The sequence below is a fragment of the Nilaparvata lugens genome, chromosome 3, assembly GCF_014356525.2.
Source record: "Nilaparvata lugens isolate BPH chromosome 3, ASM1435652v1, whole genome shotgun sequence".
NCBI lineage: Eukaryota > Metazoa > Arthropoda > Insecta > Hemiptera > Delphacidae > Nilaparvata > Nilaparvata lugens.
In genome coordinates this window covers 95,816,649-95,844,466 of record NC_052506.1, presented here as the reverse complement: position 1 = coordinate 95,844,466, position 27,818 = coordinate 95,816,649, and the positions used below count along the sequence as shown (strand labels likewise).

Here is a 27,818-nt window from a genome sequence, read left to right as displayed (position 1 = left end):
TCAGCTTATTTCAATGTCTTGAGTATGAACATTTTCTCCATAAGAAATGGGATCAGAGAGCCAGCAATTCAGTTAGAGACAATAATATTGGTTCTTCATCATTGAAAAATCCAACTCTCAAGAGCAAGAGTTAATATTATCACAACATTCATCCTACAATCAATTCTAAGGACTTCGTACTTCTCCGTAATAGAACCTACAATGAAGATATCTTACAAAGTTATGAAGACAAGCGTTCATTCATAAAAAATGTCCATAGTTCATGTGCAAAAACACAGAAGTTCTGTACATTATAATTATTGTTTGTTTTTGCTATAAAACTCAATAAATTTTTGTCCAATTCACCTCCAAAATCATCCACCTCATTATTTTTTTCTATTTGTGGGCAACAATTTATATTTTCATTTAATTTATCAAGGCAATAATTCAAGTTTTATTGCGGCTTTGCTTCCTATTTGTTCATTTATCAGAGGTTATTGGGGGTCACGGACGAGGCAATACGAAAATTCGCTAGATCTTATCTCATATACACTTTGCATACACGTTGCTTGTATTCTAACAACATTATCAGTTTGAAAATTATTTATTGGATTGAAGATGTAAGACACGTAATTTTTCGGTCTCTCCTCTCTTCCTAGCTTCTGATTCTCTCTCCCGGTTGTGTGTTGATGGGAAGGATATTATTTTATATCTTTTTCAGAGAATCGACAATTATTTGTTGAAAAACTGCCGATTTATGAAGTTACATCACAATATAATATATCGTTATTCTATTTCCATTCAACCTTTATTCTCATTGATTAATTTTTTTATACTTTGTAAAATTCGTTGAAAAAAATTAGCATTACCGTCATTTAATGTAAATTAGTGTATAAGCCAGTAAATATTGTAACATACATAAATAAATAACTCTAATCTAATCAGCCAACTTTAGTGGTGGTCAGTCCTCTTCTCCCCACTCTTCTCCTCCCTTTTTGTTCATCTCTCCTCTTCTTTTTAACGATTTAGGAACTACTCTTTTCATATTTATGATCGAACATTGAAGCTATATTTGTATACTGTAATTGGGTTAACTCTGTGGTTGGTTATAATAGGTAGTCTACATTCTTGAAATGATTTTTACATACTGTACGGGAGTGGAATCTGTAATTTTATAGTTTGAGCATACAGTACTTAAAAACCTGTCAAAAAGATTCTATCACTTTTTGTTCTAGTACAGTATTTATCAACAATATGTTATAGCTGATAACAGTAAGATAATGAATGAACCTCAACATAGAAGAATAAAATAACATCATTAATAATTATTTATGAAACACAAAACGGTGTCAATTCCCTCTGAATTCTACAAAAATTTTGTTAATTGTTCACTGAAATGTTAATGTTGATTGTACACTATTGAAGGATGATCATCATATATAATCTCATTAGGTTAATTTAAGGTGTTCTTCCAAATCAAATCAATTTATTTTCCAGAATGTTACATGCAAAAATTAGAGTTAAATAGTACAATAAGATAAAAGGAAACCCCCTATAGGTCTGTATGTAAGAGGGAGTTTTATTAGTCAGTAGTGTCCACTCTCCAATCCAACTGAGGAGAAGAAAAAAACTAGTGGAGATGAATCTAAAGAAAAAAGAGGAGGAAAACAGAATGGAAAATGAAAGTAGATGGATACTTGTTCAGTGAAACGTTTACAGTAGCTACAGTAGCTAACCTTGTCGTGGATGACAGTAATTGCGGCTAGAAGTCAAGGATGGAATCTGTTAGAAGAAGAGGAAGAAGAGGAAGATGAAGAGAGGATAGCAGAAGGGGAAGATGGAAACAATGACCCATCTACCAGAGTACTATGCTAAAAGGAAAAAGAGGATGGTAAGCCAAGAATGATAAGGAGAAGAATGAAAAGGAGGAAGAAGAAGAATGAAGAAGAGATAAAGTGAGCGAGATATGAGAGGAAGAAGAATAAAGAAGAGATAGAGTGAGTGAGAGACGAGAGAAAGAGGAAAAATAAAGAAGAGACAGAGTGAGTGAGAGACGAGAGAATGAGTAACGAGCGTTGCAATTAATTAGCATCTCTCCTCTCACCCTATCAGTTCAGTACTGTGAAAAACTCATCAATATCACATCCTCCATTGTAATGATGAATAGAAATAGTTATACGTAGATGAATGTTTATTAAAATATAATGAGAGCTGAAGCAAAAAGGAGAAAGAGTGAGTGAGTGAGAGAGATTGAGAAAGAGTGAATGAGTATGAGACTGAGAGAGTAGTAAGATTGTAATAGTTCATTTATTCATTTATATTTTACAATGTACAAATCAAATACATGATTAGAAAAGGACCAACATGCCTTCCAATAATCGGTGTGAAGGTGCACTAAGATAAGACTGCAAGTCGAAAGATTATGGTGGATTGCAGAAACGATTATTAGTCATTGACCAGTGTTAAACTAAACATCAACTGAACACAAATATTATCAAATATAATTGCGAAGTTTTTGAGTAGACTATGGTAAAATGATGATTTTGGCAAGTTTTGGGGATTTTAGTGAACGTGTTTTTGTGTTGATTGAACTTAGCTTTTTCTGTACACCAACCTCACTTTCACTTGTTTAGTTTTTTGTTATGTCGATTCCCATTGTCTATGATTTCATGAGTGTGGAAAAAACTTGGAGAATTTCAAATATTTCAAAAATTTTTAGCATATGTAGAACAAAATGATAAACAAGAAAGATCATGAATTATGAGAGGCCGAGTGCGTTGTGACGTAGAGGGTAGAGCTGTGCGATTTTACGATCTTGTGAATTATTAGTGTCACAATTGGCTAAATTCGGTTTTTCTCCTATCTAGTATCCTTCTATCCTCGTCTTACATTCACTTGTTACATTAGCAGCAGCGTTCGAAAGAGTGAACTTGCAAAAACTGCTTTCCAAAAGCACACTTAATTATTTCATAACAGACATTTTAGCACATTCGCCAACAACTAGTAGCCTCTGCACTTCAAATTAACAGCATTGGTTAACTGGGGAGCTTTGATGTTATCTATAAAGAATACTGACAGTTTAAAGTAAGTAGTAACCGTTCCAGTAATCGTTCCTTAGTTGATAACACGTCTAGAAATGACACTACTTTACACCTTCTTCTTGTTCTACTAGCCTACAGGTTTTCGGTTTTAATTAATTTTGAAATAATAATGCACTAACCATGTCTGGTGTCAGCCAATGTACATGTCTTACCTACACAATACACCAACACATCATTAAAACAACACCAACAACATTTTAGCATAATATTGTGTCTATATCGTTATAATATTCTACAATAAATAATAGTCTATGTTCATCTCAGAGCTCATTTTCACACGTTTTGCTGTAGGTGATAGTTAACTAACGCTAGCAGCTTCATAGAATCGCGCTACTTTAAAGGGTTCAGTACTTGTTAGGTGTAGTAACTGAATTGATTATACTTGTTAAAACACTTGAATCTTAAAGTTCATCAGATCCTTCTATTCTCCTTTTGCACCATGCAGCATCACCTTTCTCAATATGTAGACCTACCTTCTCTCTTCTTAGTCCAGGCGCTGGCTTACATTGAGCATACATGAGAGAGGCAGAGAATTTGACTTCGGATTATTGTTAGGGGGTCTTTAGTGTATATGAAACTCGATGTCGTCACGTCCCAGGGTGGTCGACAGCTTGGGGGGAGGGGGGTAAGTTGTAAAAAACGCGCGCTTATAAAATCGCCTGTCCTGCAGTTACTATTCATAGTACAGCTTTTAATTTTTTCTCAAAATTATGTACACATGACTGGCTTTCAATGTGGTCCTGTACATTTTTGCGATAAACCGCATAGTTTTTCCGTAAAAAAATAAAATATCTCGAAAAATGTATTTTTTTATTATGGACTTTTTGTTATTTCTCGAATATTCAAGTCATTAGCCGACTTAGAGGAAAATGCTTCCAATAAACGTTTTAGGCCGTTTCTTCCTGAATCCAATGATATATATAGTATGGGGGTTACGATCATAGATGCGGCGGTGGGAGGGGGATAAGTAGCACTGTTACGCTGCGGCGCGGTCCTCCCTCATGATTAATGCGCGTAATGGCCTGTCTATCGCATCGCTCCTACTAGTCTATGCATTCAAATTATGTATTTCAGGAACGCTATCTTATGTATTTTCGGTCACTGAACACGATTTTTCAACTCTCAAGCCTCAATAATTGATAATTCTCATCATAATATACAATTATGGTCAAAATTACAAACTTCATCTCATTATCATTATTTATGATTACATTGTAATGATAAACCATCTTGTTAGGAATCCTATTGTGTTTTTCAGTCGATAAAAAACTGACATTCCATTAAGAGAGAATAATTATTCGATTTAGTTCAATGATCACTTTGGAATTGCGAAAGTCAAGTAATGGAGTAAGTTAAACAAATAATATAGGCTACCCCATATAGAGCACCGTATAACAGGAGTAAAATATTTTCTTAATATAAATTTACAGTTGAAGCACAAATAATGCCAATTACTCCCATGTGATATGACTAAATATTTGATTACAAAGGAAATACAACTCTAAAGCTGCGTTTACACCAAAGTTATTAACGAGATGTTAATATAACTTAATTTTTATAGATTCTATTAGATTGAACATAACTTATCATACACATGATGGACATAGTCTATGTGTTTGCCAAGTTCCGTTCAATCTAATAGAATCTATAAGATTGAGTTATTAACATTTTGTTAATAACTTTGGTGTAAACGCAGCTTTATCATCTGATTTCTGTAACTTATATCTATGAATAGATACTTTTCATCTGGCTGAGTTTGACTGATTGTCTTGGGGTGGTACTTGAATGAAAGTGGAATGGGAGATATCTTTGTTGAATTTGATATATTTGGAGAGAATACTGTTGGAAATCTATTGAGGGGAGATCAGTATATTAAGGTGTGAGAGCAAGCAATCAATTCAATGAAACAACTACAAGGACTCATGAACGGTTCAAATATGAGAGATTGTCAAAGTATATTTGAAAGAAGTCAGGAGCTATTTGTGGATTTTTTTTAGAATCACAATGCAAAATCAATGACTACTTGAAATTTATGACTGATTATTGTAACATAGTTTAAATTATCTTAAATTGTATTCATGCTCATAAGGAAGGACTCTGGTATTGCACATAGAAACTGTACGAGAAAAGATCCCATACTTTTTTCATTCAATCACACAAACTATGTTATGGAGTCTGTGTTATATCTAAAAAATTCAAAAAAATACCCATAGAAGTAGAAGATAATTTCCAATAAGGAAACATTAACTCTATACAGTCAATACATTGACACTCTGTCAAATGAAACCTTGAAAATTTAATAAATGTGACAACCGATCATGCTTTGGAGCAAACCCTCATTCGATCATCCAAAACTGAGTGAATGGAATAGCTAGTTCTTCAAAGGCTTTCCTAAAATGGCTGCTACTATATAAATCTTCCATCAAAGATATTCTGTTCAAGTATGTTGACATCTTTATGGATATCACTGGAGATTGTGAAGAAAGTCATCGAATGAAGTAAAACAAGAATAATGAGAGATGAGAATGATTTTCAGAAGCATAACCTTCTCAAAAGAACATAACATTTTTCTTCAAGACTCTGATGGACAACAGAATCTGCATAATGTTATCAATGGTCTGGAAGCAAGTGAAGAAGTGTGTGATTCTCTTTTGAACGTATAGAAAGAAATAGTTATTCGGTCTCCAACGATTTTATCTGAACATAGTTGTGGCAAATTGTAAAAGTGTATTCTCACCTATAAAAAGAAACAGAGTTCTTTCATTCTCCACGATGCAATCAAACAAAAATCCTAGTCTTAGTTAATTCTAGAACAAAAAGATCTGATCTCTGTATTTTTACTAGGTAGCTGTTTAAAGATAATTCAGCATTGAAGTTTTAGTGCAGCATGCATTTCTACAATAACCACAATCTCTGTCAACATCTGATGGATATTTGAAAAAAAACTCTTAATCTCACTTGGCCCATGAAATTGTAAGTGAAACTAGTTGTGGATTTGACTAAATCCCTAAATATCGTTGACAAATTCGCATAATGATGACATGGCTCTCCTGAATTCAACTCCTACTTCACTTTTCAAAACTTCAATACGCTGCAAGATTATGGAAACTTTGTGATGAGAAGAGTTATGAAAATTCTCAATAAAGATGGAGTGATACAGGTGGACATAGCTTTTCATGTCTATGGTCTAAAATCAAACAAAGGTACGGTAGTGAACATATTAGAAGCAGCAGAGTAAAAGAATCACTCCAATAATATGCTCTCCAAACCATCGAGACTTGATTTCTAAATCTGTGGCAGAGATTTATTAATGTGACATACAAGAATCTATAAAGGAATAATCCATACGTTAGCTAAGTGCAGGAATACATACATTCATTCATTCATTTGTGGATAAAATCATATAAATATGTTTGGGGAAGAATAACAGGCATGGCCCAAAACTATTCGAATCCACAAATTTTGATACTGAATAACTTGTTACCATTTCAAAACAGTCTGAACGGGAATACCATAATGGATGAATCAATCAAAAGTTGGTGAAATATCATTATAAAAATACTGTTCCTCAAAATATTATATTTCTCAAAAGTTCACGACAAACTGAAGATTCACGAAAGATTAACATTTTCATTCTAAACATAATCATTATGATAATGAATGAATGATGAATTCCATTTCCACCATGAAGAACTAAGAAATTCCACAAACATTTCATGGAAATTAACTGACCACTATATCAAGTAAGCGTGGCCAGTGTGTAATTAATAATTTAGCCTGCTGCACATGACAATAAACTAATTTGAAATAAAACATGAACACATATAAATATTATCATTATTCAATCGTAATATATTTCTTGAAACCCAAGTTTCGTTTATTTCAAACAGTCATTTCTTAGTTTCCTTGCAGACTGAGATGAAGTTTGTAATTTTGACCATAATTTGTATATTATGATGAGAATTATCAATTATTGAGGCTTGAGAGTTGAAAAATCGTGTTCAGCGACCGAAAATACATAAGATAGCGTTCCTGAAATACATAATTTGAATGCATAGACTAGTAGGAGCGATGCGATAGACAGGCCATTACGCGCATTAATCATGAGGGAGGACCGCGCCGCAGCGTAACAGTGCTACTTATCCCCCTCCCACCGCCGCATCTATGATCGTAACCCCCAAACTATATATATCATTGGATTCAGGAAGAAACGGCCTACAACGTTTATTGGAGCATTTTCCTCTAAGTCGGCTAATGACTTGGATATTCGAGAAATAACAAAAAGTCCATAATAAAAAAATACATTTTTCGAGATATTTTATTTTTTTACGGAAAAACTATGCGGTTTATCGCAAAAATGTACAGGACCACATTGAAAGCCAGTTATGTGTACATAATTTTGAGAAAAAATTAAAAGCTGTACTATGAATAGTAACTGCAGGACAGGCGATTTTATAAGCGCGCGTTTTTTACAACTTACCCCCCTCCCCCCCAAGCTGTCGACCACCCTGGGACGTGACGACATCGAGTTTCATATACACTAAAGACCCCCTAACAATAATCCGAAGTCAAATTCTCTGCCTCTCTCATGTATGCTCAATGTAAGCCAGCGCCTGGACTACACTGTATATGGACGGACATCATTGATTCTCTGCAATTTAAGGAGCATTTGAAACATGTGAGATCCGTCTTCAAAAAAAACATAGAACACAATCTTAATACAGTTCGAATAAAACTTGGAGAATTTCAAATATTTCAAAAATTTTTAGCATATGTAGAACAAAATGATAAACAAGAAAGATCATGAATTATGAGAGGCCGAGTGCGTTGTGACGTAGAGGGTAGAGCTGTGCGATTTTACGATCTTGTGAATTATTAGTGTCACAATTGGCTAAATTCGGTCTAAATTCGGTTTTTCTTCTATCTAGTATCCTTCTATCCTCGTTTAACATTCACTTGTTACATTAGCAGCAGCGTTCGAAAGAGTGAACTTGCAGAAACTGCTTTCCAAAAGCACACTTAATTATTTCATAACAGACATTTTAGCACATTAGACAACAGCTAGTAGCCTCTGCACGTCAAATTAACAGCATTGTTCAACTGGGGAGCTTTGATGTTATCTATAAGGAATACTGACAGTTTAAAGTAAGTAGCAACCGTTCCAGTAATCGTTCCTTAGTTGATAACACGTCTCGAAATGACACTACTTTACACCTTCTTCTTGTTCTACTAGCCTACAGGTTTTCGGTTTTAATTAATTTTGAAATAATAATGCACTAACCATGTCTGGTGTCAGCCAATGTACATGTCTTACCTACACAATACACCAACACATCATTAAAACAACACCAACAACATTTTAGCATAATATTGTGTCTATATCGTTATAATATTCTACAATAAATAATAGTCTATGTTCATCTCAGAGCTCATTTTCACACGTTTTGCTGTAGGTGATAATTAACTAACGCTAGCAGCTTCATAGAATCGCGCTACTTTAAAGGGTTCAGTACTTGTTAGGTGTAGTAACTGAATTGATTATACTTGTTAAAACACTTGAATCTTAAAGTTCATCAGATCCTTCTATTCTCCTTTTGCACCATGCAGCATCACCTTTCTCAATATGTAGACCTACCTTCTCTCTTCTTCCTACTTCTCATCCGTCCCCATCCTCATGTCACTTTTCCTTCTTTGTTAGGGTCAAAACAAAGTGGATCGGGGGAGCTTGGTGGTAGCGGAGAAGTTAGCTGAGGGTGTTTAAAAGTTCATGAACTATGAACTTGGAGAGGATTCATGAACGCATATGCTAGCTTTTACGAAAGAGTCGAATAAAGTGTAATAATTAACGAATTCATGAGTGTATTTATTACAATACTATCTGAGGATTCAAGCATGAATCTAAATGTCTCCGCTTCTTTCTCCCTTCTACCCTATTTTCACCGCTCCACTATACATTCGACCATTAGTATAGAGTTCACTGCTCTTAATAGTTGTAAATGAATGAAGTGCAATCCAACCCGAAATTTCCATTCAATCATCGTGAATTATACTGGTTTTAGTGTTGGTTCTTGGTTTTTGGTAATGTCGAAAAAATGCAAGAAAATTCGCGAGTATGCCAAGAGGGGGAAGGAGAGGTGTAGGAACAAGAAGGAGGATCATGAGAAATAGCACAAAACCGCAAAAATTTTCAGCAATATTTTTTAAATATTATATAAGGTCAACTATATAAGGTAAGCTATATAAGGTCAGCCTTGCACGTTGAAATGGTACACAACCTTATCAAGTAAACATTTGTAGTCATTGAAGGTTTTCGGAGCACAAATAACCACACATTATAGAAAAACATAGAACAGTCTCTCTCCCCTTGTGTGGTGAACTCCAGTAGAACGATTTGCATACAATCAGCATGTTGTTTTAGCGTTCAGAAAAACACGGAGGTCATGATGTTTTGCAGGACTATTCAAGCAACAGACAGAGATGCAGATAGCAGGTTCATTTGCTACAGACAGAGACAGTAGACGGCAGTCATGTATTGATCGATAGTGGAGATTCATAGATAAAGATAATAGTGTTGATTCTAGTTTTTGGTAATGTTGAAAAAATGCGAGTATTCTAAGAGGGGGAAGGAGAGGGATACGAATAAGAAGGAAAATGATATGATATAGATAAAATTGGAGTGGGAGGTGAGGAAAGGACTGGAAGAAATAGGATAAGAAGAAGGTTTATCATAAAATATATTTATTTTATTCAAGATGAAATATTCATTATCTGGATTGTATAAAATGCTAGACCAATCAATCAATGGCTCATTACTTCACCAATTCAACTCAATATAAAATAGTTTATTAGTATAACTAGGTGCTATAGAAATTATAGAGTAAGGTTCCAGTTGATGGCAGATGGTAATTGGAGAATCTATTACTGAAAATCAGAGAGGGAAAAAAGAAGGCGAAGGAGAAAATGACTGAGAGGAAGAAGAACCCTTCTCTTGAGGAGAAGATGATGAAGAAGTAGGACGAGAAGAAGAAGAGAAAGAGAGAAAGAATAATATAAGAAGAAGATAAGGAGAAAGAAGATGAAGAAGGAGAGCTTTGGATGATAACAGATAGAAGGATGCATAAATGTTGGTGGCCTCTAGTGAAGTAGCATGTGATAATGGCAAGATAAGATCATTACAATTGTCTCTCGCCAGCAGGTGAATCTATTGAAAAGAGAGAAAATTTATTGACCTTAAGAGTCCTTAATAACTCCGACTTGATATTTACGACCATGTCTGATTTGAGCTCTTCAGACTGTAAACTAGCAACAAAATAAAGTAGTGCTAGTGGGCTAGACTGCTTGCTGGCCCTTTATAAACACATGATGAAAGCCAAATTGATGTCTTCAGTGGTGTTTAGTTTACACTAGAGCAATAGCTGGCGAAATATTATAAGTGATAAAATATTTCTCAAGCTCGAACTACTTTTTTTAAATTCAGTAGAAACTTGAGCTGAATCACACCAAACAAGATTGAATCGTGATCCAACATCAGCAGGAATTTAAGTATTTTATTTAAGTATTGAGTATGAACCCTAGTATTAAATTAATTAATTAACCTATGAAGTATTAGTACAGCAGTCCTATTGAGACCTACTGGAAATGGACTGAGTTGTGACAGCTCATTGTTTTCATGCCTAAACATCCATTTCACAATTCACATCAATTCCATCAATCATTTCATAAGAGATGTGGTTATCTAGATAATTTTGATTCTTCAACAATAATGTTTAACAACGAAATGAAAATGATGCACCTCTCAATCTATTCATTCTTGAATCTCCATACACCATTTAGAATTCGATTATGAATCAATTACGTTCTTCTTCTTCTTCGAATCAAGTACGTTCACACTTTCAAATTTGGATACTAAGTGAATTTGTTGCCATTCCAGTAATTAATTCTGTCAGAATATTGCTGTGCTCGTCACGACACCACTGGAATGCGGGAGCAGCAACAGTTTGTGATGTAAAACCTGATCTGAATGACGAGAAGGGTCGGAGGTCACATAAATGTTTGTTCTACTTAGATTAATGAAGAGTTCGGTCACGACAATCTGACAACTTCAGGGTTAAGGCTACTTGGAACATCTGTCAATAACTTGTGGAATTAATTATTATGGTTTTTCGTGAAGATCTCTCGAATTATAACTTTTCAATAGATAAAAAACCATCACGTGCCATTTATAAACAAGTGAACAATCATGAATTGAGTATTTTGAACGAATGGAGGATTACGCAAAAAGTCTGTACTATCATTGAAAAATAATCGAAAATAGAATCTTGATACCCACAATCTTTAGGTACTATTATTTGATGCTAACCAATGTGATTCAAACATATTAAGCCACGCCTTCAAATTCTTCAACTATTCTGATGGGTCAACAGTTCTACAGTGCTACAGTGATTGGACAATTATAATATTGCACCTTCAACCAATCAGAAATTTTCTTATATTCGCACACAATAATTCAAAATGTTCAACTTTACTTCCAGATAGCTATGAATTCTGCTACAGTAGCCCACTATTATTATTTAATTCAATTAGATTCTTTGTTGTAGTTGAAGTAATATTTATTATGAATCAAAAATATGTCACCTCTTCTTATCAAAATTATTGAGAATAGAAGAAACGAGTTAAATACTCTTGATGAAGTCATATGTTGATGAATGTTTGGTAGTACGTTGACCAACTCAGGTGAAAGCCTGCCATTGGGCGCGAAAAGAATGCTCTGCCCACAAAGGGCGTGTCTTGTCTCAGCCAATAACAGACCTTGGTAGACCAACTACCAATAATATGTCTTCATCAAATCTCCATTGGTACGCGCAAAAGGATTGGAAGAATAGCTCCTTAATGCTTAAATCTTCAGTTCAATGTTTGAGAATTCAGTTTGTAAGAAATAGATGATAATGACGCAACAAAAGACAAGAGCTTCTTTCTCGTATTTCCAATCAATAAGGGTTGTGATTACTCCAAATCATCTCATTTGTAAGACTATCTAATCATTTATTGGAATCATTCAAAAGCTAGAGTGCTACTAGGAAGAGGCACATCATCGAATTTCAATTTCAATAAAAAATATATAAATATAAATGATGGGAAAAACAGCAATCCTCAATCATTTCAAATCTTCGTGATAGAAAAGAAACCAAACTACAGTAGAATATTATTTGTTCAAATTCATCAAAATACGTGACTCATTCTAGAATTTGGATTTTTTAACCTATTTATGCGATAATATAAAAAATGGTCTCCAGAACCAACCCGATTGGAAAGATTCAACAATCTGATGTAACTCATTATTATTTTTCAAATTCAAAAACTTAAATTACTGGATCTCCAACTTTAAAACTAGCGTTCAAAGTAGCCTACGAGGTTAATTAGTCTAAAAACTCTTCCAAGCCCTGAAAAAACGTTGTACATGAACGAAAGCGAATCTTCTTCAAGAATGTGAGAGAACGTCTCTACTAATTATATTGTACAGAACTGTGAGTCGATCTGAGTCGTAAAGTTGCGCAAAATCATAGTAATTCATACGTTTGCGCATGCACTTTCAAGGTTTATTAATGCTGTTTATGTTTATGAGTTGAAGGGCATGACTTGGCGAACCAGAGGAATTGTGGCGGCGCTCTTAATAAGAAATCACTAGCACTTATTAGGCCTATTGTGAAACTGATAAATCACGGGATTACTGTATAATAAACTGTAATCGTGACGAATAAATATATAATTCATCTAAATTAACATCCATTTCGAAAGTCATTCTTCATTTTAATGGTGACAATGAATGGATGTCTAGAATAAATTGTAAGTTGCTGTAAAATCAACTTTGGCGATCAACTGGTGTGATTATTACAATTAACTCCTATCTATAGATATAGATTCTATGTATAAATTATTATACATATAATTCTATTATTTTCATGTATTTTTATTTCCATCTATTATATGTATGAAGAAATAATCTATATTATGTTTTATTCGCAATGAGTTTTATATCCTACATTATTCCTGCTAGGTATATGCTGCATTATTTAAGATGTAAAAATATTGCACCTATCATGAATGGCATGAGTCTCTGCATTGGATATGAAAGTAACACTGTTCTATGTTTTGTATTTGTGTGGTCTGTGTAATATACTTGGAACGATTCAATAGTACTGTAAGAATATATGAATAAATTTAGAAATTGGGGATTCCTCAATAAATTTAATAGACTAAGAACCCGAAAGTTCTCTTCATCAGGAATGAATTAAACATTAAAATGTTGAAGCTTTTCTTTGATTATATTGACGATGAATAAAATAGGTAAATATTGACGAAAAGAGGTAAATAAAATAAATGGAGCATGAATAAATAAGAACGCTGATTGCTCTGTTGAACAGGGATGCCCAACAACAACACAACCAAATGTCAAGGACGCAGTCCCCATCCTGTTGTCACCCCTGGGTTAGATATAGAGAGTAATCCAAAAGAAGAGGGAGATAAAAAAGTTAATGGAAACGAAAAATCAAGATTTATTCAGCTCCTGTCAAGAATTACTACTACCATTCATAACTGTAAGAAAATCCAAGGCTTACGTAGTAATACAGAAATTTGTTGAAAATTAGCAGATGGAACAATTATCTTCTTTTGAACAAAAACACGACAGTTTCTTCCTTGGCTGAGGAAAACAGTATTACTGTTGCCAACTGTTATAAATTTGGAGGACGATTACCTTGTCATTGGGAGGAGTGAAGATGGCAATCACATGACTTCGAAAAAGAAAAAAGCAGTAAGTCATAAGAATTTTTTAAGACGCATTATTGCCAGACGAAGAATATGTTAATTAGTTACTTGAGAAAATAGCCATGTAATTGAGTTGAAAATGCCTGAAAATCAGAATTATTCAGAACATGTAGCAGAGAGAAACAGAGGAAAGAGTCATCTTCTATTCTAAATCCTCAGAATACATGAACTTTACAATTACAGCAAAAACCAAGTTTTAGTTGAAATTGATTTATTTTTACGCATACATAGGCTATATTGTAGCGTATTATTATTCAAATTTGTCCTTGTCCAGATAAATCTGAGGCTATAAGATAAAAGATGTTGCCTATTTTTATGTTCTCACCCTAAAATTGAAATTGAAATTGATTTATTCTTATGAATAAATGACCCATATACAGCATCTCAGTACTCAGTTTCAATGCAGATTGATGTGTGAGGGTATGATTGTGTTTGAGAGAGACTGAGTGTGATTATGAGGGTTTGAGAGAGAGTGCGAGATAATAACCATGATGATATGATAAAATGGAGCCGGAGCTCCATATAATAATTATGGAGCCGGAGCTGAGACATTACATACATTTCGGTAATAGGACTAACCAAAATCAATTAGCTGTCAGCTGGGCTATTGCAAAACTGCATGCCATTAATGGAGCCGTGCACTCAATGCATCTTGAACTACTAGTAGTTCTGTGAACAGTGGACCTCACACAGTATTCTCATCCACAAGTACCTGATTGAAACTATAGACCTTATGGAAATACAGCAATAGACTGGCTTCTCCACACATCTGTGTAATCACTTGTCAGCTGATTTATGATGAATAATTCTATAGTCTGATTTTTACTCTAATATTGGCGTATAAAGGAGGCTTCTTTTTCCTTTTATATTATTCTTGAAATGCAAAATTTCCAAAAACCTAGTATATACGTTGTCGCGCAATTAAAAAAGGAACATACCTGTCAAATTTCGTGAAAATCTATTACCGCGTTTCGCTGTAAATGCGCAACATATGAACATTTAAACATTCAAACATTTAAACATTAAGAGAAATGCCAAACCGTCGACTTGAATCATAGACCTCACTTCGCTCGGTCAATAACTTCGGATTCGAATTTATGGATAAAAGTGTTGCATAGCATGAAGATGACTAAAATATCTTCTACATGAGTGGGCCCCAAAGCGATCTTTTGTAGATATCATGAAGATACTTTTCACTTGTCTGGTGACATGCAACTACACTGCTTCTACACTATAGATGTAAGGGAGTGAGTGTGTTGAGAGAGACTGTTTGAGAGTACGTATGAGGGAGTGAGAGAGAGTTTGTGAGAGTGTAACGGAGCTGACCGCAGGAGAACGACCTTGTCCTTGCACGGCTAGACATTGTGACCGACTTCCTAATTTTAGACATCCATTTTGCGGCTGCTGCTGCTGCTGCACTCACTACTAGTAGTCATCCTTTTCTTACTTCTCTATCTTTTTTTCTTACATTATTCTCAACTATAACTTTTTTCTTAGTTTGTCAATCTCTACTCCTTTTTCTTTTCTTCTCCTCCCTCTCCATCGTCGTTCTTATTTATTCTTCTCCTTTATATCAACATTATTCTACAACTTCTCCTCTTTCCAACTCCAAGTTACTCCTTTTATCACTCTTTCTTTTTTTATCATCATCATCATCATCATCATCATCATCATCATCATCATCATCATCATCATCATCATCATCATCATCATCTTCTTCTTCTTCTTCTCTTCTTCTTCTTCTTCTTCTTCTTTTCTTCTTCTCTTCTTTCACTTCTTCGTTCACTTCTTCTTTCTCTTTTTTATCGTCTTCTTCGTCATCACCGTTATCATTCCTTCTTCTCCTCAATCATTGTCTTTGTAGTACTTTTCTTTTTTCTAAATGTCGACCCATCAAATCTTACTCCCTCTCACCATAATTCTCACTCTTCTTCTTCTCATTCATCTCCTCCGTCTGCTTATTTTTCTTCCTCTTCTTCCTCACGTTCCTCTCCTTCTATGTTGTCTTCTTTCTTGCTACTTCCAGCTCCCTCATCCTTCTCGTCAATTGCTACTTAAATAAATTGATGCGTCCATTAATAGAATTATCATAATTCATCTGCATTCATGAATGTCATTGTTAGAATATTGCGGATTGTATTTTGTGTGAAACGTCAGTACGTAATCGATAAATTCTTTAGATTATTCGTGTACAGTATCGTGTTTTTTGGTGAAAATAAAATACAGTATAAATTTAATTTAATTATAACAATATTGTGAAAGTCCTAAACACAAGTTAATCATGAATACAGTACATAAAAGAAGAAGTACCTTACTTTCATATCATTTGACAATTCCCTGTGCTTAGGACTAAAACTGATTATTGTGGTATTACAAAATGTGGTATGTCAGTCTTTATTCCTTATGTCTGTAATGTGAAAATTGACATGGCTCAATTGATATTTTCAGAATGTCTCATGAACTAATCGTTTGCAATATCAATGTATCACAATACTGTTATTATTTTGGAGTATGGTTGTGACGAATTACGCTAAATCGATGCGATATCATCATAATATACAAAAAAAAATTTCAAATACGAGCCAACTTACTAATAATATGATAGCCAGTTATTCTCTTATAAGCACAATATTATTATGCAATATGAAATTGGGGAATGTAGTCAGATACTCTGTAGTTAGTAATGAATTACGTAAGGAACCATCATGTTCTTGAAGGCGATTATTAGGTACAATTTTTTTTGTAGCTCAGAATTTTTTCAGATGGTTCAAGTGAAAGTCTGTGAGGTGATCTCCCTAGTAAGGTGAATTTGATGTGGAGGAAGATTTGATGAAAAATTGAGGCATTGGGTTTTTACAGTAGTAAAGCTTTAGAAATAGACTATTATTATGACTTCAGATTTGATATTATTGTTCATCACTAGTCTATCATTGGTGTTATGAGTCGAAATGTCAATGATAAGAGGGAAATCCACCGATAAATTTTTTAAATGAGTAAATTTGATTTTAATTAATATTATTTTAAACAATTTCGATGATGATAATTCGAGCTACTCAATAGCGGAAAACCTAAAACATATACATACATATGTTAAAACATACAAAATCGCTTAGAATTTCGGGTAAAGTGACGGGTAAAGTAGATTGAGGATAAGATTTATAAATTTTGGCCGAGTTTTTCACTATTGAATATGATACTATTGGTAGCTTCCCACACTCAGAAAAATGCTTCTCCAATATTAGTGCTGGAATACCGGTGAATAGAATATATAAATAAATGTGAGGCTCTTTGGAATAGAATAATAATTAGATCATTCGGCATATTTCAAGTTGAATCTCGATAGAATTTTTTGTCACAATTTTATCGGTGCTCTACTAGATCAATCAGATATTAGTAATTTCAAATTTTGACCACTTTACTGAGAAAATTGCATATATGATAAGACAAAGGACAAATTTAATATTTTCAGGATATAGAGTAATGTGCTCACATTTCTTTGCGATTTTTTTTTCTCTCTCTGACCAGTTGTGTGTTAATGGAAAGGATATTATATTCTTTTCAAAGTCGACAATTATTTGCTGAAACACCGCCGATTTATGTAGTTGCATGATATTATTGCAATATTATATAATCGATATTCAAATTGCATTCATTATTAATTCTGATTGGTAGTTTTTCTACTTTGTAAAATTCGTTCAATGATTATCAAACATACTATCATTTAGTGTATTATAGTGTATAAGGCATATAATATATATATATATATTATATATATATATATATATATATATATATATATATATATATTGTAACTTTTATTAATAAAAAACTCTAATCTAATATTTCTCTGTTATTGATATTCAGTTGAACTTCTTCTCCGTCGTTGCAAATTCACAAAAAAAAAAAATACAAACTGAAGATGGAATCTGTAGTATATTATGGAAAATAGAGCCTAAACAAGAGAACGTTGGCGTTCACTAGGCCCTCTGTGTCCTCTTCTTCTTCGGGTGTAATTCTTTTGTGAATTATTCTTGTGTGCCAGCTTGAAGAAGAAAGGAAATCCTGCCATTAAATCGTTGCCAAATCTTGGTCTTTTGAGAAGACTAAACTGCCGATCATGGAGTGCCAACAAAAGTTGGTATGGAAATGCTGCTTACAAAAAGGTAAGCGTCCAGAAGAACTCACATGGACTATCTAATCAGGTCCTTTATCAGTTTATAATACGTTTAGATATACAAAATATAAGTTTGTTCCAATATAAATATGAAAAATATTGTTATTTGAATTTCCATTAACTGATTTCAAAATAAGTTCATAAAATTCGAAGTATTGTCACTCACTGTGTCAAATAAATGAGGAATAAGGCTGTCGCAATAACATTTCACCTTCCATCATTTAATCCGTGTTAATGAAATCACCAAATCCTCTATCAAGTTACATTGTGTCATCAAGTTACATTTGTAATCAAGTTACATTGTGTCATCAAGTTACATTTGTCTCATTCTAATAAATCATCCCAGTTCATTCCAAGGAATGAGGCAGTCTCAATATTATTCATCCTTCCATTATTTCATCCTTGTTTAAGGAATCAACTAATTACAATCAAGTTATTTCATCTTATTTTGATAAAATAGCCCATTTCATTCAAGTGATATCAATTATTTAGGAGTAAATACTGATTATCAATTCAAGAATTTATATCAAACTAAACCTCACATTCTAAATTATGTGATCAAGACCTATTAGAGTAGCAAACACATGTTCACCAGGGTTCTCTGCTGAGTATGATTATCACGAGAGCATTGACTCTATCCTATGTGAGCATAAGGGAGGAATAGAGTTGAGGATATGAGATAAATATTGTAAAAGTTTACAAAATTCTGCCACCATCTTGTTTTTTAATGATTTCAAATACTTCTTTTACATTCATCATAGATATTTTATACCTACAAGTAATTACAAAGAGATTGATACGATTTTCAAGTTTGCATCTTGAAGAAGTCATGAGTTGGGCTAGTTTCCACACATTTGGTTCGTTTCGTTGTTGTTCAAGTTGTTGTTCTTGTTGATGTTCATAGACCTAATACTGGAAGAAATAATGAGAAGAATGTAAGACTACAGATTTTGGTGGGTAAGTTCCTGAGTTAACTAACGATTTTGAAGATTGTTTCTGTCAGTTGGTGAATCAGTGAATCAATTATCTAACTATCTACGGCCCACGAGTGCCACGTATCTAATTGATAGGATATTTGACTAACGGCTGGGTTAATCACTTCCAAAATTATTTCGATGAATTGAACGTTTTCAGTGATCTCCAGTAATATTGCTGTTATTGTTTTATAGTGTTCAGAACTACATTTTTACTTCGCCTTTATGCTCGACCTTATACGTCTCAGCTGTTATCTGACATCTTTGAACAACTAGGAAGGATCAAGTAATGAATTACCTTAAAGATAATCACCACAAAGTTCAGAAGATGAACCAGAGGCTAATGTGAGAAAACCTGTCAATCTTTTTGTATTCATTAAAGCTGTTTGTTCAATTAATTAGTAGTTTTACTATTCAATTAGTGTGTTTGCTACGACTATTATTACTACCACAACTATTCATTGTACATTAGAGTTCCAAAATGATTCTGTAGAAAAAAAACTTTCCTGGATTGACAAAAATAGCGTTGAAAATGAAAATTTTTTACTCAAATGCAAATAAGGTACTCTGAGATAAGCTGGAGTTTATATACAACTCCAATTGCTCGATTCCTTTTCTTTCTGAAGGTGATGCTCGAAGACCTCCAGGTTTGTAGTTTGTACGTGAGTACAAGCATAACGAAGAGAGATGTTCATAGAGATAATTTTTCAAAAACTTTTCCAAAAAGCTTTTTTTGTTTTAGATTGACGACGTTGCCATAAATGAAAATGTTCCATTCATTTTTGTTGAAATGGAATGTATCAATCCAATCCATGTATTCATATGATTATCTTCATTGCTCCAAATTGCTCAAAAAGTTCTAGAAACCTGTTCCAACACAAAAATTGGATTTTGGCACAAATAATAGTTGTCACTTCGAAAAAATCTGTGAAACTTTAGTCATCAACCTCTTTTTTCGTGAAATATATCTCTTCATAAGATATGATCTTATGATGAGATGATCTTCATCATTTGTATTGATATCACAATCTTCGTGATTATCTCAGTTAATTTTTTCCGGTTTATTTCTTCACGACTTCTGAAGTACCTCCAAGCTGAATGAAGCAGAAGATCTACTTCTAAAGATGCAACGTGCAGTGATTTGAATATCAAAACAAACAAATAACTCGGAATTAATCGCGGAATATAGCCCTGCACAATTCAAAAATCATGCTTTGAAACTGTATAACTGTATTATGTTTATATTAAATCTATGTTATGTCACCCCGTATTGAGCCTACTTTATAATCGCGCCTCAGTCCTTTGCTTATATTAGATGCAGAACAGGAAGCTCAATATCTAAAGTGTCTTCATAAAAGGTGTCATTATGAGATTCTTAATATGAACTACTTGATTCAAGGTTTTTGAGTTATATCTACTCCAATGTGTGGATTACTTTACATGTAATTCTCCGATAATGAAGAATCGTTTCATAAGCTTCAATGAAGAGGTTTATTGTAACTGAAATATGGTATTTAGGAAAAACAGAAGATGAAAGATTGAAAATATAAGGGAAAAAATAGAATACAGGAGAAGAAGGTGGTATAGGAGAAGAGGAGCAGGAGGAGAAAAAGGTAGAGAAGAAGAAAAGGCTGTGATGAGGAAAATGAAGAGAAGGAGAAAGATATTGATGGTGATGATGATAATGAGAAGGAGGAGAAAGAAGGAATAGAAGTATAATTTGCAAAGATAATGAAGTTTAGTAGAGCAATGGGAAAAATAAATGAGAGGGAAAAAATGAAGCTTTGAAGTAGACAAAGAAGAAGAAGATGAAGGGGAAGAAAAAGAGGAATAGGACAAAGATTAAAAAAGAAGAGAGGGGAGAAAAGGGAAAGACGATAAAGACGAGGTTTCAAATGCGCATAATCTGTTTTGCGTGATGTTGACATCAGATTTGTATTCATTGAAACTAGGTTCAGTTTTAGAGTAGGTCTAGTACTCTTGTATAATTCTTGCAGAGTACTCTTGTATAACTTGCAAATCATGATTCATTTCGATTACATTTGCCGCTTGATTAGAATAATAATTTATTCTTTTTCTCTAGTACCAAATGAATTTCTTTGTCAAATAACGTCGAAAAAGAATCAACATCGAATTAATGATTCGAAGATGGATTCTGAAGTAGTCCTACTTTCTCTCAGAGATCATTTGGTCGGAGAAGTAGATTAGGTGAAGTTTTTGTGAAACGATCATTTTAAATTGTTCTTCCAAAGTGGTATTCCCAACTATTTAATTTATTCCCTTCAGGAGCTGAATTGTCAACTTCATTTTGCAAGTTATATAATTTTATTCAATATTATGATCTGTAGTCTCTGTTCATTGGTACACCACAAAGCATCAACTAGCATACAGAGGGTATAGTAATAGATTTATATAAAACAGTATAGCTATGAACATGAATTAATGATGTAAAGGAATAGACAACTATGTTCTTTCTTGTGTTTTCCAATTCTGGAGAGTGGAGAATATTAATTTTTATGGTTATTAACAAATTAACGATTGTATTGTGAATTTAGGACTACATTGGTCATTATTATAGTATAAGATATCTTAATTCTATAACACACGTCAAGAGGATTCCTTCGTTACCCAACTGTGGAGAGTGTACTATACTTAATTACTAACAAAATTTTAATTATTACTGACTTTCATTGTAAGGATAGTACATAGTGGTATATTGATAGCAAGTGTGTTGATGCATGAAATTACCATATTTTGTGTATGATCAGGTTATCAACTTTAAGAGCTCATTGTTGTATTCTTGTTTCGTCTCAAAAAGGTAGCCATATTTATACACCAGTAATCTAAACGATTTCCAATCCACAATAATTATTGCAAATTTCACCCACTGTTTGGTGATAGATAATTCATTATATAATCACTAGATGCTATTGTTAGACAGGGTGTTACACGGAACCTCGTAATTAGTGTCTTAAAATCAAGGAACGTTATATTTGCAGGTTACTTCTTCAAATTGGGACTGTCAATAGGCCTACTAGCTTTCTCATGAGATGATAACTGTTTAGAACATACATCTATGGATCAATAACACTATTTTCGCCAACTTTTCCCCATCTCTTATGATGAGTTAGTTGCATAACTCCTTGGCTTTAACAAAGCGTGCCTCAGCATTGAAAGTTGAACGGATATTTTCTAACAATTTGTCCACTGTGGAAAACGATTAGATAAAAACGAACGACAACGTTTTTTTTAAAAATTCGTTTGAATAAAAAGTTGCTCCCGAAACAGGTTTCCGTGAATTTGGATAAAATTGATTGTAATGCAACCCAAGTTACGCCAATTGTGATATGGAGGGGGTAGAGGCAAGCAAGATGCAAGTGGGAAGAGGCAAGCTGCCCAATGTTGCATGGCATAGTTTCCCACATGTTACAGAATTGGAGAAGTCAGTTGTTGAATCCTCCCACAGAAGTCGGCTATCCACTACTGGGGAATTCTCTATGGTGATTTTCACTTTGAACTGTCACCATTTCCTATAAATAGCATCAGCGCTCCCCATTCGATCAGTTCTGACAGCTCAAGGTGAGTCTGACCATAGTGTAGGAGATTTTCTCTCTCAAAACTCAATAATTGGAAAAATAATGTCATCGGTTTCTAGTGTTTTGGTCGTTCAATCGGGCCCACTATATTGATGCTATCTGCAGAAACGTAAACGTTCTAAATCCTTAATCCGTTGACAAACGTTCGATTTTGCAAGTTTCCGATGTGTATTTCGTTTGTGGAGTGTGACTCATTCTTGTGGTTGTGCTAACTTTCATCCGACTGGTCATCATGATTGAGTACTTAATACCTTTTCGACTGGACTGAGTCAGAAATCAACGGCGCGGAGGCGAAAGAGAACAATGTGAACTACCGTATGTCAACACATGCAACAAACTGTAAAATGTTACATGTGGTTCGCGGTTATTGAAATTTCAATTGACTGAGAAATTTATAAGATTACAATACGTAGTATGATATGATATATCCATGGAATTTAAAAGTAGAATATCATTCAAAGAATGAGAGTAGAAAAGAGTATACTAACTCCATGAAGTAAACGATTCATATATTCCAACATTCACCATGATGGTGAAGATTATATATTATAATCGTGCAATATAATCAAATGATATAATATAACACCGTTACCTCAGATGTTAATATTTGTAACTCATAAATTTATGTAATTTCCACAGATGTCATCAAATTATCGTATCTTTAGTCATGGCGGAACTCATCTACTAATTAATAAATTTGTATTGTTTACCGATCTCACACAGTAGCGGGAATAACCAGGCATGGAGCAAACACGATGTGTGAAATTGTCATCGATTGGGATATTCCTAAAACGGATATTTCCAATTATAGAAATGTAATTAGGTGCAGCTACCTCTTTGTGTCTGTTAATTGACGAAAAGCTACTGGAACCGATACGGACCTGAAAAGGAATGGATCTAACTATTATTTATGAGGAAAATCAATAAAAAATAATAATTCTTATTGAGAGTCTTTTGAGAAGATGTAATGATGTGTGGAAACGATGATTTCGTCAATAACTTTAACCATACGGTATATATCATCTGTATTGATGAATCAATGGTTTGGGAGAGTAATATCAACTCATCATAATATAATACCAACATACCAAGGTTGGATGTAGTATTTATGTCATTTATTTCTGTGAATGAGACCGTGCTTGGTTAGTTAACGCTACTATTGAATTATCACCGATCATTATCACCTTCGGAAAGTGTTCATGGTGGATGATATGGTGGAAAATATGATATTTTACGCAGAGGATGATGTTCACATGAGTTCAAGGCTTGATTATATTTACGATGAGAGATGAGTGAGCCTACAGCTTTACATGGAATCCAAACCAAAATGATGCTACTCTCGCATTCTTGAATGCTATTCAGGGCCGTTTCCGAGCTCGGGATTTAGCTAAGTTCTAGACTTTGAACAGCTGGAGTCAGAAAATTGGCTTTTCGAAACGGGGCGTAGTCATAGTCCACGTTTAAATTAAATTTCGAAAAACTAGAAAATTGAACACAAAATAAAGTAAAGAGAAAATACAGTAAAATACAGTAAAAATACAGTAAAATTCAGCTATTTAGAATTATTTAGGAATGTTTCATTTCGCCAAGGAAAATCGTTAATATTTTTGAGAATCGTTTATCGAAATTTTCCATTTCTATAACATAGAAATGAGACAATAACAATTATCATAAAAACTAAGACTACGCCCCGTTTTGGAAAGCCATTTCTCCGACTCCAGGTGTTAAAAGTCTAGAATTTTTAGCTAAATCCCGAGTTCGGAAACCGGCCCTAAGAGGACTTGGTGTCTCAAGTCCCGTGCAATGGGATAAGCAGAAGCATGTCTCTTGGGTTAGCTGGATAATAAGATCGAAGCATCATCTCTTAGCCAATCTCTACAATAAATTTGTCGAATTTGAGATGTGGAATAAGCTAACTGCCATTTAACGGTTTGAGATAGATTGATTCAAAAAATCAGTTAAAGAATTATGAATTTCAAGAGAGAATAAACTTAAGAGAGAGAAAGAAAGAGTATTGTTCATGATATTCAAAACGTTGTAACATCGATAAACAATATCACAAGAGGTTCTAATGAAATATGGAACAAATTGAAGTGCAGAGACCAGCATGTAATTAGAGTTTGAAGGACTTCTACAAGCCTTGGTCTCCTTAATGTTGTCTACACTATTTTTAAACACTATTACAAACTTAACATTTCGGTAATTGATTATTGATTACATGATAAATATTCATTCATGTATGAATCAACTGCTCATGAAAGTGGTAACATTATTACACCATTTGAAATAATATTGTGGCTCACTATGGATTAAAGGCTGTCATGTTTTTATTTTTAGTTACTTGATGTAGATTCATTTTAATTGAGGAAAGAATGTAAGATTCGTCTTCATTCGTAGCTCAATAATGAGCTTAACTCATCATAATGATAAGATGTCACAGTGCGTTCCAAAACTGAGAGAAATCATGCTACAATGTCATTCGATAGAGACTATCCAAGTATTATTTTTAATGATTGATGGAGTTATTACTTGTAGGGATGCAATCAGAGAATACTAAGTGTAAAATTGTAACTGTTCCAGGCAATGAGATTCTCTACAGTCAAATTAACAGATCCTGTCAAATATATTCTTTCAATAAATTATTAAATGATTTAATCAGTTACGCATATCATACATCCGTATTCATACACTTGTTATTCCTACAAAATATGAGCCTTCAAACTCAAGGATTGAGAATGAGATCCTATTTTGGATTTACTCAGATTTGAATTTGTTCGATTGTTTCTTGATTGATAAGTGAATTCCTATATGAATGCCATTTTCTACCAATTTCTTTTATCAGAGATAACAAAGTATCAAAGTAAATTGAATATTAAAGTTTTGCTCTGACAAGACTTTATCATATTTCCATCCTCCTCATATTCCTTTCTCTTTGCTTCATCTTAATTTTTCTAGTTTCACTTTGAACTCGAGTTGTCTTTAAATAATAGAATCTGATTCTGTATTTTCTTCAGCTGCGCTGTTCTCATGTGGTCTATTATGAATTACATAACAGCCAATTATTGTGCCCAATATGTGTACTAACGACATTCCTTTATTTTGAACCACGATTTTTTCCACTTGACTGAATTTTATCCAATTGAATCCCTTCATCTCACTTCTAACTAATAAGTCCTTGATCTTGTATCTCTTTTAAATATAACACATAATCCTGTACGTCCTGTTTGTTATGAAATACACCAAAACTTAAACTCAAATTTTCTCAATGTTTTGAATCAGAAAACCTATTGCACAATATTACAAAATGAAATAAATATCTCGTTCTTCATTAACTATGAGGAATTATGTATCCTATGATTATTATAGTTCACTAGTGAACTATCATTATATACTATTGTAAACGTTCATTCCATTCCTAAGTTCAAATTGTTTACCATTATTTAAAGCTACATTGTTCAATACTCAACAAACGTTAGTTACAAGTTTGAATGATTTCACAAATTCAATTCGTTTCAGTTATATTTCATAACATCACTTGTAACCCTTTCCAACTACAACTACAAGAACCGCTTGATTATAATTAGTTTATCACTATCAGTGGCTAATTCAATTTGATATCTTATGAGATTATAATAATAATTGGAATTTAGTACCGACTACACATTATATACCTATGTTTACTGTTATGTTCACAGTTGAAACCTGTATCTACTGTTAACAGGTTGCACCCACCCAATATATCTATATGTATACTTTCGTCTACATTATATCTAGCGTTATATTACTGTATATACCGTACTTCATTTGTGTTTGAGCAACCTTCTAATCTTTAATACGGTCGTGACTAGTTGCAAATTTAGTAAGTAACTTCTCTGCTATCTATAGTAATAGTTTACAGCAGTAAACTCCAGTCTTGGTGAGTTTAGGAAGATGGAGATGATGATAATGGTGACGATGATTTAGCTGAATTATGCGCAAAAACAATGGAATAGAAGATTGGCAGCTGCCTCTCTAAGGATGAATTTTATTGGCGAAAAAATGCTCAGTGAAACTGACTAATTACTAAAGAAGCTGGCGGAGTAGGTCAATAACTCTTCACATTTGATGAATTTCTTCTGTTAGATTTAATGTGAGCTGTTTAATTCTCCTGTTAGTTAATGCACAATGAGAGGCATCACTATTTTCCATATTTGATCATACATGACAGTCCTGATCTAGTGTTCTACTTCTAATGTATTATAAGTGGTTTAGTTTTTATTTGTAACAGTAATTGAATTGATTGACATTCATAATTCATTCAGTTATCAATGATTGGAAGATATATCATAATTAATCTTAGAACATTGATCACTCTATATGTTTCAACCCATTTTAATAATTGTATTCTGAAATAGGGCAGACCTAATTTTTCCGTTGTGTTTCTGAAAACCTCCTACTTAATTGATTCCTAAGAAACAATAAATGAATAGATTCTTATGTGCTATGACAGACATTTTATGTGCTTTTTGGAATTCCGCAAGTAAAATTATTATTTCAGTTATTATCATGTAATAAATTACCCTAATCATAAATCCAAAATATTTATCACGACACATATTTTTTCCTTCCTACTCATTATAATTTTTGATGAATTTGACTCTAACTGTAGCATTCCAAGATTATGTCCAATGTGATCAATCAATGAACTATTCATCCCTTTTGTGACTGTATTATCAAATTATATCTTACAGAAATGCTATTATCTCTGCGAATACAGAACATTTGATGTCACATCTATAAATATTGGGATCCCATATTGAGAGACGGATAGCTTAATTTTCAGAACTGATGCTTCTCTCACTTGATCATTTTATCTCATTCTGATGTCTCTATTTCTGATTAGACTAATGTAGTATTACAGCAAGCACTCAATTATGTTTCTAGCAGGCATTAAACTGGAATATCCAATGTATTAACTTCATCCCTCAACTCATTCTTCATACACATCGCAAAATTCATTGACTAATTCAATAATTAGTAAACTAATAATATTGAAAGCATATCAGTGAGTGGATGGGTAAGATATTATTGGAATCTGTTCATTGATAATAATTCTATATAGTTTCATTCATTTTTGTAACTTGTGGGTATTATTCATATCCTCCTTGATGAATCTATACTGAAATTTATC

General features: G+C 33.4%; 1 protein-coding gene across 2 annotated transcripts in view; it reads right to left on the bottom strand.

Annotated features, from left to right (window-relative positions):
* The window catches only part of LOC111057361 (pro-resilin), an 89,376-nt gene that overhangs the window by 21,743 nt on the left and 39,815 nt on the right, over positions 1-27,818 (bottom strand). The gene's annotated exons all lie outside the window — the stretch shown is intronic.